The sequence below is a fragment of the Dipodomys spectabilis genome, unplaced genomic scaffold, assembly GCF_019054845.1.
Source record: "Dipodomys spectabilis isolate Male_0828 unplaced genomic scaffold, ASM1905484v1 ptg000042l, whole genome shotgun sequence".
Lineage (NCBI taxonomy): Eukaryota > Metazoa > Chordata > Mammalia > Rodentia > Heteromyidae > Dipodomys > Dipodomys spectabilis.
Window position 1 is genome coordinate 11,418,251 of NW_024870719.1, and position 15,718 is coordinate 11,433,968.

Here is a 15,718-nt window from a genome sequence, read left to right on the forward strand (position 1 = left end):
AAACAGGGGTTGTACCATTGAGGAGGGACATACAAAGCAACAAAAAAAATCATGTGGTACATTATAAATACTAGAAACAATAGCAAGGAAGAAAAAAACACTTGTGTCCTTATCTTGGGGTCATTTCACTTAACATCATTTTATCTGACCTTTTCTACTTGTCCCAGACATATACTAGTTATTGCAAATAAGAGAAACCATGGGACCTAGGTTTCTTTGGGCCTGGCTTACTTGACTTAATATAATTTTTTCCAAGTCTTTCCATTTCCTAACAAATGGGGCGATGTCATTCTTTCTGATGGAGGCGTAGAATTCCATTGTGTATATATATATATACACACACACACACACACACCACATTTTCTTGATCCATTCATCTACTGAGGGACATCTAGGTTGGTTCTATATGTTAGCTATGGTATTTAAAGTTGCAATAAACATAGTTGTGCTGTTAACTTTCGTATGCCCTTGTTTGTGATCATTTGGGTAAATGCCCCAAAGTGTGATTGCTGCATCATAGGGGAGCTTTATGTGGATAGAGTCTTTTGAGGAACCTACATAATGATTTCCAAAGTAGTTGAACAAGTTTATTAGGGTTCCCTTTGTCCACAACTCCTCCAGCATCTGTTGTTATTAGATTTCTCAATTATAGCCATTCTAACTGGGGTGAGGTGGAATCTCAATTTTGTTTTGATTTGCATTTCTTTTATGGCTAGAGACACTGAGCATTTCTTCATGTGTCTGTTGGCCATTTTTATTTCCTCTTCAGAGAAGTTTCTCTTTAAGCCTTTAGCCCACTTATTAATATGTCAGTTGTTTTTTTGAGGATTTTTTTTTTGTTTATTGTGAGAATACCATACAGAGGAGTTACAATTACATGGGCAAGATAACGCATACATTTCTTATCAAGCATTGTTGCCTCCTCATTGTTTCCCCCTCCCATCCCTTCCCATCTCCTCCCCTCCTCCCACCCGATCCTCCCCCCACCCCCCACCAAAGTTGTTAAGTTCGTTTTTGGATATAAGGACTTGTACATCTCATTGTTGCAATGGGTCCACATGTATCCCGAGTTAAATGATTTGTTTTTTTCCCTTCCCCTTCACAAATTATACCAACATCAAAAACAGTGAAAATATAGGTCATACTGTGGGGGAGGGACATACAAAGCAAGATAGAAATCATCTTATAAATATGATAGAAACAATTGCACGAAAGGAAAAAAAAACAAAAAAAATTTGAATACTTATCTTGGGGTTCATTCCCCTAACATAAACGTATCTGAAAAAACAGAAAAACAAAAAAATGTATCTGACCTTTTCTGCTTGATTCAAACATATACTAGTTATTGCAAATAAAGGAAACCATTTCTTGTTGGACAATTTAATGTTTTGAGTTCTATGTATATTTTAGATATGAGACCTTTGTCCACTGTATGGCTAGTGAAGATCTTTTCCCAATCCATGAGCTTTCTATTGATCTTGCTAGCTACATCCTTTGCTATGCAGAAACTTTGCAGTTTCATGTAATCGTATTTGTCCAACCTTTCTTTGATTTGTTGTGTTTTTGGGTCTCTATTAAGAAAAATTTGGCTTGTGCCAAGGAGTCCTAGAGTTTTTCCTATTCTTTCCTGTAATGTTTTGAGGGTGTCTACCTTGACCCCAAGGTCTTTGATCCATTTGGAGTTGATTCTGGTGCAGGGTGATATATAAGGATCTAGCTTTAGTTTTCTACAGGTGATTAACCAATTTTGGCAGCACCGTTTACTCAAGAGGCTGACTTTCTTCCATTCTATTTTTTTTAGCTCCCTTATAAAAGATTAGTTGGCTATAGTTCTGTGGGTTCATTTCTGGGTTTTCAGTTCTATTCCATTGGTCCTCAGGTCTGTTCTTGTGCCGGTACCAAGCTGTTTTGATTACTTTGGCTTTGGAGTAGAGTTTGAAATTTGGTTTTGAAATTCCTCCAGCACTGTTCTTTCTGCTAAGGATTGTTTTTGCTATTTGGGGTCTTTTATCATTCCATGTGGGTTGCTTCTTCTATTTCATTGAAGAATAAGGTTGGTATATTGATAGGTGTCGCATTGAATTTGTAGATAGCCCTTGGAAGTATTGCCATTTCACGATGTTATTCCTCCTAATCCAGGAGCTTGAGAGGGTTTTTCCACTTTTTAAGTTCTGCTTTAATATTCTTTTTCAGGCTTTTAAAGTTTTCATTATAAAGGTCCTTCCCTATAGTTAACTTTATTCCTAGGTATTTTATATTTGTGGGGCTATTCCAAAAGAACCATTGATTTTTGAGGGTTAATTTTATACCCTGCTACTTTGCCAAAGTTTGAATCAGTTTGAGTAATTTGGATGTGGAGTCAATGGGATTCTTTAAATACCAGATCACATCATATGCAAAGAGGGAGAGTTTTACTTCAGCTTTCCCTATTTGGATCCCCTTTATGTTTGCATCTTGCCTTATTGCTAGGAATTCTAATACTAATTTGAAGAGAAGTGGAGAGAGTGGACATCCTTGGCTCATTCCTGAGTTTAGAGGAAATGGCTTTAGTTTTTTGCCATTAGGTACAATGCTGGCTGTAGGTTTGTTATACACAGCTCTTATGGATTGTTAGTTTTTCAAGAGCCTTCATCATAAAGGGGTGATGGATCTTGTCAAATGCTTTTTCTGAATCTATTGAAATATCTCTTTAAATCCTTAGCCCACTTGTTGATGGGGCAGTTGTTTCTTACAGGATTTGTTGCCAGAGGGTTAAATTTTTGAGTTCTAAGTATATTTTAGATGTATCTTGTCTGTTTTATAGCTAGTGAAGATCTTCCAATCCTTGAGCTTTCTATTGATCTTAATAGCTATGTCCTTTGCCATGCAGAAGATCTGCAGTTTCATGCAATCCCATTTGTCCAACCATTCTTTGATTTATTGTGTTTCTGTGTCTCTATTAAGGCACAAAATTAGGCTACTTATTTGAGATCTCTGCTTTTTATATAGCCAGTCATAGGTATAAATATGATTAAGGTTAATCATTTTAATAATTTTCTTGGTTTCTGCCACAAGTTTGTATTAACAAAAGTGTGTTTTAATTTTGCAATGGAATCTTGTTAGTGCAGTCTTTTATCTGAATTCTCTATTAAACAGTGAAAGGTATAAAGGTATGAAATGGTGTCTTGTATTCCACATCAAAGTAAAAGAAAAAAGAGTCCATTTATATTAGTTCTGGTTTCTGGCTACCTGGCAATTTTGCTCAGTCACATATAAAACCTTTACAAGTTTGTACTTTGATACTCCGAGAACAACCTGAATAGTTCTTATAACATGATTTTCGTACATATGAGAGCTAAAAATATTCAAATACACATTGAAGGAATGTAGTTTATGGTAGAACAATATGAGTAGGTAAAAAATGTTAACTTATTTCGTTCAACATCATCTTATCTGGCCATATGTACATAGCTTTTGACCTTTTTTACTTGTCTCAGGCATATACTAGTTATTGCAAATAAGGAAAACCATTAAGTGAAATGAACCCCAAGATAGGGACACAAATGGTTTTTTCTTTCTTGCTATTGTTTCTAACATATTTATAAGGTACCATGTGATTTTTTTTGGTTGCTTTGTATGTTCCTTCCCCACGGTATAACCCATTTTTCACTGTATTTGATGTCTGTATAATTTGGGGAGGGGAAGGGAAAGAGCAAAATGTTTAAATAGGGATACATGTTGACCCACTGTAACAATTAGACGTACAAGATGCTATGTTGAAAAACAAACTTCAGAATTTAGGCAGGGGGAGGAGGGTGTAGTTGTAGAGGTGGGAGGGAAAGAATGGTAGGGGAAAAACAAAGGAGGAGGCAACAAGGCTTGATAAAAAATGTACTCATTACTTTGCTCATGTAACTGTAACCCCTCTGTACAGTATTTTCACAATAAAAAACTTATAAAAACATTAACTTAATTATTTAGAACTTTACTTTTCATGAAGATCACTGAATCTAGTTCTTTTCCTTTTGCTTCTGTATAGTTTTCAAGTAATTCTTTTCTAAGAAAAGTACCATCCATGAAAAATGGCTTCAGGTTTTGTTGATGATTCATGAGTTCATAGCCAGTAAAACAGTCTAGTGAGTCAAGAATGAATAAAAAGACTGAAGTTACAAACAAGGTAAAGATTAGAGATTTGTAAAGTAGAAGCTTTATTTATCACAAAAGCAAGTAAGCATTGTATTAATTCCTATCCTTTTGCCTCTGCAAACATTTCTATTGACTCATGCCATTAACCAAGATTTTTGTTCCTTATCTTTTTCATGATTTTCTTAAAAACTCTATAGAAATACATACTCAAGAGAAGCCATGAAACAAGGAATGAAGTACAAAATTTCAAAAACAGAGAGGTTACAATTACATAAGTCAGGCAATGAGTACATCATTTCCTTTTGAGCAGTGTCCTCCCCTTCTTTATTCTCTTCCAGTTTTCTCCCTCCTTGTTATCCTCTCCCACAAGGTGTATAGTTCATTTCCAACATAATGTCTAGTAGGTTTCACTGTTGAATCGGTTTATCCTTTGTCCCTTTGTCTTCTGTGCTTCTTCTTCCCCTCCCCAAATCAGATAATCTTATATGCAAGAAATGTACATGGGTGGTTTAGTGGTAGAAGTCTCATTTGTAATTTTATTCCAAATAGTATTGTACTTGGGCACATTAAAAGAGACACCTAGAACAGTGAGCATATAGATCAGATAAGACCTTACAAATGAAGAGTCCAGAGATCTAGGATTTGCTCAATTTATAGTGGCTTTATGGTTAGCAGGCCCAGGAAGACTCTGTTCTTAAACGTCCCAATGGCTTCTGAATTCTGCAGTAATCTCTTGAGAAGAGTATAACAATGTGCTTCAGAGACAAGAGCCAGTAGCTCATACCTATAATCCTAGCAAATTAAGAGGCTGAGATCTGAGGATCATGGTTCTAAGCCAGCAGGAGCAGCAATGTCTGAAACTCTTACCTCCAAATAACCATCAAAAGCCAGAAATGGTAGAACACTAGCCCTTAGCAAAGAAAAGCTCAAGGACCCTGAGTTCAAGACCCAAGACTGGTATCAATCAATCAATCAACGAATCAATCAGCAAACCTGAAATGTATTTTGTCAGAACAGCCTAATAAACTTTCTCTAAAACTCAGCTCTGTTTTTGTTTGTTTGTTTCAGTTCTGTTTCTCTTTGTCTTAGGTAAAGACTGAGAAAGTCAGTCTCTTAACTCATGCATTCACAAACACTATCTTTGTCTTTATCTTTAGAATCATGAATTGCATATATTAAATTATTTCTATTAAATGTATATGAGTTATTGAGTTAAGATGAACCTATTCTGCAATATAAATATGAGGCCTAATTAAGCTTTATGTGTTATAGACTACTTTAGGACACATATTTTGCATGTTTAAGGAGGAAAACTTACTCTATTATTCAGCCTTTTATTACTTTTAATCGGATACCACTTTAGCTCATGGTTCTGGAGGTTCAAAGTTCAAAGGCATGCTCATGCACGCTCTTTTTTATTTTTCAGGAAATAAACTTTATTTATCTCTTTTTCCCAGATGACATTGCCAACATAGATTTTCATGCAATAGTTATTTATTGGCTATTTACAATTTACAATAGTATTCTTTCTTCTGAAAAAGTTAAGTACAAAAGCTCAGTACAATGAGGTACCGCTATTTGGGACTTCCGTGTGATAGCTTAAAGAATTAATCTTTAGCAAATATTCAAAAAACATCTGGGTAATAATAAAACTCTAATTTATCTGAAAAAATACTGTTTTACCTCAAAACATATTACACAAATTTTTAAAAGGGGGAAAAAACACCCTAAAGTAAATAAGAAAGGCAAGCCTTTCTTTAAAAGGGAGAGTAGGGTCAAAAAGAATGGGGAAGGAACATTGTTAAGAGAGTAGGTGAGGTTATTCAAACTATTTTAAATATAAAACTCTTCCCAAGAGAAAACTGAAGGAAAAGAAAAATCCCCAATCACCATTTCTCCACTGGGGGCAGGGGTGGGTGTGGGGATCTGGAAGCAGCCCCTCTGGGCCTGTCTGTTGGCAGGTGGGCTGTCCCTGCTCAGCTATGAGCAGGGCCTCCCTCCTGACCACAGGACTCTGACCAGGGCAGACCAGGACAGTGGCCGGCAGCATCACTCCATGTTCCTTCAAGACCCAGATCCAGGAGCCACAACATGTGCTAGCTAAGCACAGGCCAGTGGCTTACTCAGAAGATACCACTGCAGGCAAACACTAGCCGAGCACCTTCTCTTTCCAAGATTTTCTGAGTCTGGTCGTTGGGAAATCTCAGGACGGTGGTGATGACTTTTGCTATGGTCTTAGTTTCATGACCCATCATCTACTCAAAAAGCACTTTTCGCAAATACTCAAACTCTGTAGGTTCTCCCAAGAGCGAGACGTCTGTGTGGTACAAGTTGCTACCTTTGTATGGTGTCCCTACAGTCGTTGCATATACATTCTTTTCATACTTTTTCAGACGGTCTTCTAAATTGTGAATCTGTTCTCTGAATTCTTGTTCTTTCAATTTTGTCTCACTGATCACAGTAGTCTTCTATGCTAGTTGTGTCTGTAACTCCATAATTGTTACCGGATGATGCATGCTCTCGGTAGAGACTCTTCTTTGGCTGAAAGACACAGACAGAGCAAATAGTCACATCTCAAGATAAGAAGCAGAAACAGTTGGATTAAGCCAGACTTGCTCTGTTATAAAATCTCTCTCATGGGAATCTCAGGAGAACTGCCATACACTTCCAGTGACTTTTCTGCCTCACGTTTTATTTTATTTTTTTGCCTCATATTTTAAATGAGTTATCACTTCCCAATACCAAAATCCTGAGACCAAGATCCTTATCACATGGACTTGGGGAGAAAAACATTGAATCACTTTTTAAGGAAGGTGATTACCAACGCAAAACTGCATTGATTTTTTTATTTACTTTAGTTAAGTTTAAGAGCATTTTATGAATATTCAAGATGTTGTTGGAAATATTTTGATATCAGAGTCACATTGAAGTAGTGGAGTAAACTTTTCTTTACTTGTTCCTATGGAAATTCTTTATATTTTGGCTTTGGGTTAAGTATGATTAATTAGAGATCATATAGATGTTTTCTATTTTTCCTGGGAAAAGATTCATTGAGAATATCTTTTTTTTTTTCTAGCTATTGTTTCTAAAGTATTTATAATGTGCCATGTGATTTTTTTGTTTCTTTGTTTCTTGGTATAACCCCTATTTTCACTGTATTTGATGTCAGTGCCTTTGAATATTTTTTTTTTGCTTTAACATTTCTTTTTTTTCTTTTATTGTGAAAATACTGTGCCCTTGAATCTTGTATAGACGTTTCTCTAATTCGGAGAGGGGAAGGGAAAAAACAAAATGCTTAAATAAGGATACAGGTAGACCCATTGTAACAATGAGATGTACAAAACACCATGTTGAAAGCGAATTTTACAACTGGGGGTAGTTGTGGAGGTGGGAGGGAAGGGATGGTAGGGGAAAAACAAAAGAGAAGGCAACAATGCTCAATAGGAAATGTACTCATTACCTAGCTCATGTAACTGTAACCACTCTGTACAGCATTCTTACAATATAAAATGTACAAAAAAAGAATATTCAGTAATGGAAGTTTAAAAAAGGCTTGTGCATGTGTGTGTGTGTGATAGTGTGTGTGTTTTACAAACTTCTGAGAAATAGAAGATGTTTAGTGCAAATCCAACGTTCCCTCTTGGTCCTTGGGTTCCCACTGCTTACAAATTGGGTGTAAATTATCTTCCTAGGAAACTCCACTAATCTCTTCTGGGATTGCTTTGTGACTTATTTTCTAGAAAAAAATGTTTTGTTATCCCTGTTACTCTTTATATGCATGGAAAAGAAATCTACAATTAGATCTAAAATCAATCCCTGCCTCAAATCCCCCCTCCCAAGCAAAACAAGACTCCACTCAAAATAGGCTCACTTCATTAGAAGATTTGCCATTTTTTTTCTTATGACTTTTATAATTTTGAACTAAAAGAAAAGTGAAATGAGTATGTAAGTGTGAACATATTGGGTCTTTGATAATACGAGTAGAACCAATTTTCACGTATGCCAATACATTTGTCTTTTGAAGCAAAGAAGTACAAACATGTGACATTTTAAAATCAGTACTAGTACCAGGAAAGAAAATGGAGCTTTTTTATTTTTTATAACTAATTTAGTTGACTAGGAAACCACTATTTAACTATTAGCTGGGCTTGGGATAACATTACAGAAATCTATGTCTAAAAGGACCTTCGCTTCTGTGGTTGAAACACTTTTATTGTGGTTTTTTAAACGTTTTTGTGTGTGAAATGTACAGAATTTTATACTTGTTTTTTCTTTTTTCTTTTTTCTTTGCCTATGTGGTGCTGAGGAATCGAACCCAGGGCCTCAGGAATGCAAGGCAAGCACTCTACCACTGAGCCACCTTCCCAGCCCCTATACTTGTTTTTTCATATTACTTTCACTATTGTAGGTGGAAGTGTTGGAGAAAGAGATGACTTGACCTTACAGTTACAAGGGAAAGGCCTTCTGCCTGTGTTCCCTGATCACGATCCATTAGGAGGGATAATATGATCTGCCCTGTTTCTGAATGTGTTTTGTGGAGCTTTGTCAACCACTGATGATTATTACTATTTCATTGTCTGTACATGCCTTTATATTCTGGATAGATTTTGTTTTTAAACCCAAGTTTACCCAGTAAAAATTTGTTGCCACCTTCCAATATCAACTAGGACACAGTAGACAAGGTTACCCTGCTTTGGCATATTTTATATTTATCATGATATGAGGTAATTTCCCAGGACTGTATATTGTTTAAGAACTTTCTCTATATTCAATCAATTATTTCTGACAAAATTCTAATACCTAATTCCCAATAACCACACTTTGAGCAGAAAGCTCAGGAAGAGAGAACAAATAATTTTTTTGCAGGATTACAGAGCAAGTAAATGACAGAGGTGAGGGTTAAGTCTAATGAATTTGCTCTTGAATTGTAACTTCTTTACCATATTGTCTCCCTGATAGGAAGAAAAATAATGAAACATGCTTCTCAAGATATACAGTAATTCTTATTTGCTATATATTCATTACCAGAGTGCTGGCAACTGAACCTGTTAGGTAATAGCAGTGTGAAATAATTTGAATAAATAAACATAATCTACGAAGGATATTTTCACATCAGCCTTATTCCTATCGGTAAGTTTAGTTTCTAAGACCTTGCTCACTGGAACATAAAGCTCTATATACCTACCAAAACTTGTGATGACTGTCACAGTAAGGAGGCAGATTACACTAGCTGAGTGATGTTTGGCTAGGTGCACCTTCTATTTGTCTCCAGCAGGCCAATTAATTCACCAATTTTTGGTTTGCTTTTATTCTTGTTCTTTGTTCTGTTGACCATATTCATTATTCATATTTCCCAGAGTGAGCCCCTAGGACAATAAATGATTGAGAATGCTTCTCTCTATTCCATTCAGTTGTCCATTCTAATTATACTTAAAGGTGGCATTATCTTTCCTCTTAAATTTGAAACTTCAGAGGAAAAGGGGTAATAGGGCAACCAGACAAAAGGATACAAACAGGGAGAAATGGAAGATTACCTGTAATTAATTTATGACTATTTGAACTTATTTGGGGTCACTTTCAAGGAGGATTTGCATTAAATGTCTTTCATCTGCTACAAAACAGACATTAAGTGCCTGAGAAGAAAATGGCAGACAAAATGTGGTAATTGAACTGGCCAAAGCCAGCTAATAGAATCCTCATATAAAAGGATTTGGCTGAGAGAAGACAATAAAAGAGAAATTCTTGTAGGTTATAACTTATCCAATTATGTAATCTTCTTTTAGAACTTTAAATTAGAGAGAACATCACAGTTGGATATATGCAGAGAGATTCCTAGTTTCAAGTAGAAACTATGGATACATTAAAAATCTATATATGACCTCCCAACTTCTCCTTCCAAGTTTTTTTTTTTTTTTGCATTTCAGGATATACAATATCTTTTATTTTTATTTTTTAATGTTTTTTATTGGGAAAATACTGTACAGAGTGGTTACAATTACATGGGCAAGGTAATGAGTACATTTCTTATCAAGCATTGCTGCCTCCTCCTTTGTTTCCCCTCCCATCCTTTCCCTCCCATCTCTACAACTACATTCCCTCCCCCGCTACCCCTCCTAAATTGTAAAGTTCGTTTTTCGACAGAGTGTTTTGTACATCTCATTGTTGGAAACATAGATCCTATGGTTTCCCTTATTTGTAATAACTAGTATATATCTGAGACAAGCAGAAAAGGTCAGATAAGATGATGTTAAGGGAAATGAACCTCAAGATAAGGACACAGTGGTTTTTTTCTTTCTTGCTATCGATTCTAACGTATTTATAAGGTACCACGTGAATTTTGCTGCTTAGTATGTGCCACCCCCACGGTATAACCCCTCTTTTCACCGTATTTGATGTTGGTATAATTTGGGGAGCAGAAGGGAAAAAACAAATAGGATATCTTTTAGAGCTTGAGAAGTGAATGCCTCCTGAATTTGTTTGGCTCCTCAGAGATAGTATCATCAGTTTAAGGTAAATGGAACTGATAAACCTAAGCAAAAGGAACTATAGTTTTTCACAACTATCCACTTAATTGAGATTGTATACATTGACCAAATTGGCAGTGCATGATTAGGTGTAGATAAGGTGGTAATGTTTTTAATTCTAAGAAATGATGGATTTTGCGATATGCTGATAGACATAGCTACTTTTAGATTTAATTTTGAAAACTTCACCCAGAATTAGTTATATGTGTACATGTGTGTATAGTATTTATTTCAAATTAGATTTGCTCTTCTCTTCTACTCTGATACAAAAATGTGATTTATTTATTTGAGATTCATTGTGTGGTTGGTATTTCTTTGAATATGATTATCCTTTTCATATATTTTGGCTTTAAAATCAGTATAGTGCCATGTTGACATTCTAATTTTTTGAAAAAAATATGTAAAATTCTAAAAATAGTAAACAGGATGATATTTTCTTCTATATCCAAAAAACCACAGCTAAGTAGACATTTTTGTTTGTATACACACACACACTTGTATGTGTTTGACTGGTTTAATCTTTCTTTCAAGGGGGTAACATCACTTTCTTTGCAAGCTTAGAGCATGATATTAGTGGAAGAAATGATTTCTTCACTCAGGAAGGTTAAAGTCAGGTAGAAATCTGGTTTATCATCCCCAGCACTTTGTGGGTATCAACTACGATAAAGTTGTCCCACTCACCGAAACTCACTGTTTCTCACAGGGAACAATATTCTTTCTTCTTTTATACCATTTTAGCAAATACTAAGTATTTGTTGTTGCTGTAGTTATTATTATTATTTCACAACCATCAAACTTCACAAAACTTTGAAGAGAAGCATTTACTAAAGATTTACATTTGCAGCTATTTAGTAGGTATATGTTTTCTCTAAACTTTCTCAATTCTTTTTTTTTTTTTCAGTTTTCCCAGATATTTCAATTTCTTCAATTTTCTTCTTTTAAGCATGTAGGTACATTGCAAAAAATTAAAAATGTCTACCTTTGTCTTTTCATTTGAAATGTTTCTTTCATATAATATGATAACAATTATATTACTACCAAGCCGTAGTTACTTTACAATTACTAAGATCAATAAAATATAAATAATTACGTTTAAACACAGACATTTCCAAGATGATTTTGAGAATTATAGTTGTTTCTGGGTATTTACCCACATGATCACAAACAAGGCCATACTAAAGCTACCAGCACAACTATGTTAATCACAGCATTATTCACCATAGCTAAGATATGGAACCAGCCCAAGATGCTCCTCAGTAGATGAATAGATCAAGAAAAAATGTGGTACGTATATGCAATGGAATTCTATGCTTCCATCAGAAAGAATGACACTGCCCCATTTGTTAGGAAATGGAAAGACTTGGAAAAAATCATATTAAGTGAAGTAAGCCAGACCCAAAGAAATATAAGTCCCATGGTTTCCCTCACTTGCAATAGTTAGTATATGTCTAGGATAATTTTATCAGATGAGCAGAAAAGGTCAATGTACATATGACCATATAAGATGATGCTAAGCGAAATGAACCCCAAGATATGGACACAAGAGGTTTTTCTTTGTTTTTGTTGTTTTTAATGTACTATATATTTTTTTTTTTGTTTCCTTTGTATGTTCTTCCCCCTATGGTATATCCCTTGTTGTCACTGTACTTGATTTTGGTACCCTGTATCTTGTATATACCTCATTTGGGGAGGGGAAGAGGAATAGCAAAATACTGAAACAAGGACACAGGATGACCCATTTCAACAATGATACCCACAAGACAGTATATTGGGAATGGACTTTACAACTTCAGGGGGGGATGGTAGGAGGAGTGAGGGAAATGGGAGAGGGACAGGATAGTGGGAGAACAGCAAGAAATGTACTCATGGCCTTACTCATGTAACTGTAACCCCTCTGTACAGCATCTTTACAATACAATAAAATTAAAAAAGAATTATAGTTCTTTCATTCTTTTCTGTATTTAATTCACTCATGGATTTTTTGTACGATGACTTTTTTGTATGATACCCTGTATTTAGTAATTTTGTAGTTGGAGCCTTTCAATTATACGAAACGTTCTATTCTTTGGTTATATCATTTTATGGATAAATTTCAGTATCTGAAGGGGCCTCAGAAGGTCTCAGTCTTAGTGGGAGAATAGATTATTTTAGAAATCAGTTCTCTCAAAAATTATTTATGGTAATTTCAAGTACTCATCGATCTGTATAGCAGAAAAAGTTAGGTTCCCATTGAATTGAATATAATAAATAGTTTTTCCAGATGATGTAATCAACAAGAGTTGAATGAACAAGAACTAAGTCAGTGAATGTAGTCAATTTGGTGACTATCTATAGTCAGTTTGTCTTCTAAAGGAAGGCCAAAATGTGACCAAGTTACACCAATAAGTAGGAGGAAATTCTGCATTGCATAGACAAATCTGTCAATGGGCCTACAATTAATGGATCACTGATCTCACTTTTTCCAGTTTTGGGTGCTTTTAGACTACCTTGGAGATTAATAAGAAACTATACATAAAATTATTTTAGATCTCTAGTGTAAACACACCACATTTAAATTCAAAAGAATGATTTTGCTGTAGCTAAGACTCCCATGTCCTGTTGAAGGCCTTGTCTAAACACAATAGCAATCTTTTTCAGTTCAATGATTACATACTCCATGTTATAGTCGAGAAAACTAAAAGTAAAAGAGCTGGTATAAGTGCATGTATCTAATTGTTGCAATGTGGAGCTACAACTAAGATTTAGAGTAGCTGTATTATTTGTTAAATAAAGCAATTGGTTCCGTTTACTAAAATGAATTTAATATAAATGTAATCTTGCAACTATTAGTAATGATTGTGAATAAATCCAATTTGATACTGTTGTCACTGTGACAAAAGACTGAAGAATGTGGAATTTTTCTCTGTTCTGTGAAAGTGTTATAGTAGGCAAAGAATTTAATCAAGAGTTTGTCATCTTTATAGTTGATCTTCAAGGTTATGGATTTTTACCCTTGAGGATTTACTAGAATGGCTTCTATGGATGCATCAGCATCCTCACATCTGCCACCCATCACAAAGTGCCTGTTGTTCTCAAGAACCCAGAGGCAATGGTTGAATTCATTAGGTAGACTGAACAGGTGCTCACAGGTACCAATAGTTATTTAGCATAAGTAGATGCAGCCTTATTCAAGCCTATGAGCTGGAAGGTCAGCCAACTGAAACTGTCTTCCATCTGTTTTTATTATTCTCCTGTCCAGCATTGTTTTAAAACTTGCAATGTATTTTCATGCATACAATGAAGCCATACTAAAATAACAGTATTCCCTTAGCAGATCGAGGTAAAAGACTTTATTATAAAGTTATGTTGAAGTTTAACTATTATAAACAAATGGAGCTATTTCAGTATGATAATTGAGTACAGGAACTTAACTAGAAATATTTTATAGGATTTCAGTTCTGGTGTTTCCTATTGCATGTGGATAAAATCATAAAGTGTTTTAAATCAATTTCTTCCTGTCTAGATCTCAGTGGTTATAACCACTACAATTGATTTATTCACCATTCTCAACCATTATTCTCTACCTATCACTAGTTAATGAAATAAAATAGTGATCTAGTAAACACAAAATAGATTCAATTGGTCTCTAAAGAAAGAACAAGTAGTCATTTTAGTTACATAATTAACATGAGTATTATAACTCATGAGGTGTATTTTAAAGAACATAGAACTGTTTTTTAAAATTAAAAGGAGGGAGTAACAATACTCGATAAGAAATGGACTCATTACCTTGTAGCTCATGTAACTGTAGCCCCTCTGTACAGTATTTTTATAATAAATATATATATATTAAAATTTAAATATTTATATCAATAGAACTGGGAAGTGCAATTTTATCAACAAGCTTAAATACAAATTATGAATGTCTACGAGAGAAGCAGTGGGAGAACTAATTGATTCACTTAGTAAAATTTTCTCTTATGCTAATAAATAAGACTGCTCACAGCCTCTAGGAGCTTATGGCTAGAGAGTGGATGTAGAAGAGTAAAAAGATGCTGGTAGTGTAGCTTTTTAAATATCTTGATGGGGAAGTGTAGAAAGTGGAGAATTAAAAGAAGGATCCTAACCATACACTTACTGGACTTGAGAATGAACAACACTTTTGACTTTAAGACACAAGGAGACTTGGAGGGTGGAGAATGGTTATGGTCGTTCATGTCTGTAATCCCAGCCACTTGGGAAACAGAGATCAGGAACATGGCAGTTTGAGGTCAGTCTAGGCAGGGACCTCTCCATCTCAACTAGTAAGCTAGAGGTGGAGCATGCCTGTGATTTTAACTCTGAAGAAAGAGGACACAGGTTAGAAGGATCATGGACTGAGGTCTGACCTGAGCAAAAATGGAAGGAGCTAACAGAATAAAGCCAAAATGTCTGATGATATTCATTGTTCAAGTCGTGGAACAACTGCCTTTATGTTTGAGGTCCTGAATACCTCAAAAAATAGAAGCTTGTATTTCTCAATATAAGTATTTTTATATTTATACTGTCTTACTGTTGTGAGAACTTACAGAAATATCATGATTGTAAATCCTCTATGTAATAAAAATTATAATAAACATGCATAACAAGTCATACATGTGTAACACGTAGATAGTAAAAATCATCACTATTAATATATAAAAAATTCGTAGCCAGGCGCCAGAGACTCATGTTTGTAATCCTAGCTACTCAGGAGGCTGAAATCTGAGGATCATGGTTTAAAGCCAGTCTCATCAGAAAAGTCTGTGAGACTATTTCCAATTAACCACTCAAAAACCAGAAGTAGAGGCCTGGGAAGATGGCTCAATGGTAGAGTGCTTGCCTTGCATGCATGGGGCCCTGGGTTCGATTCCTCAGCACCACATAAGCAAAAAGAAAAAAGCCGGAAATGGCGCTGTGGCTCAAGAGGTAGAGCACTAGCCTTGAGCTGAAGAGCTGAGGGAAAGCGCCCAGGCCCAGAGTTCAGGCCCCATGACTGGACCCCCCCAAAAAAACAAAAAAAAAAAACAAAAAAACCCCCCCAGAAGTAGAGCTATGGCTCAAAGTGGCAG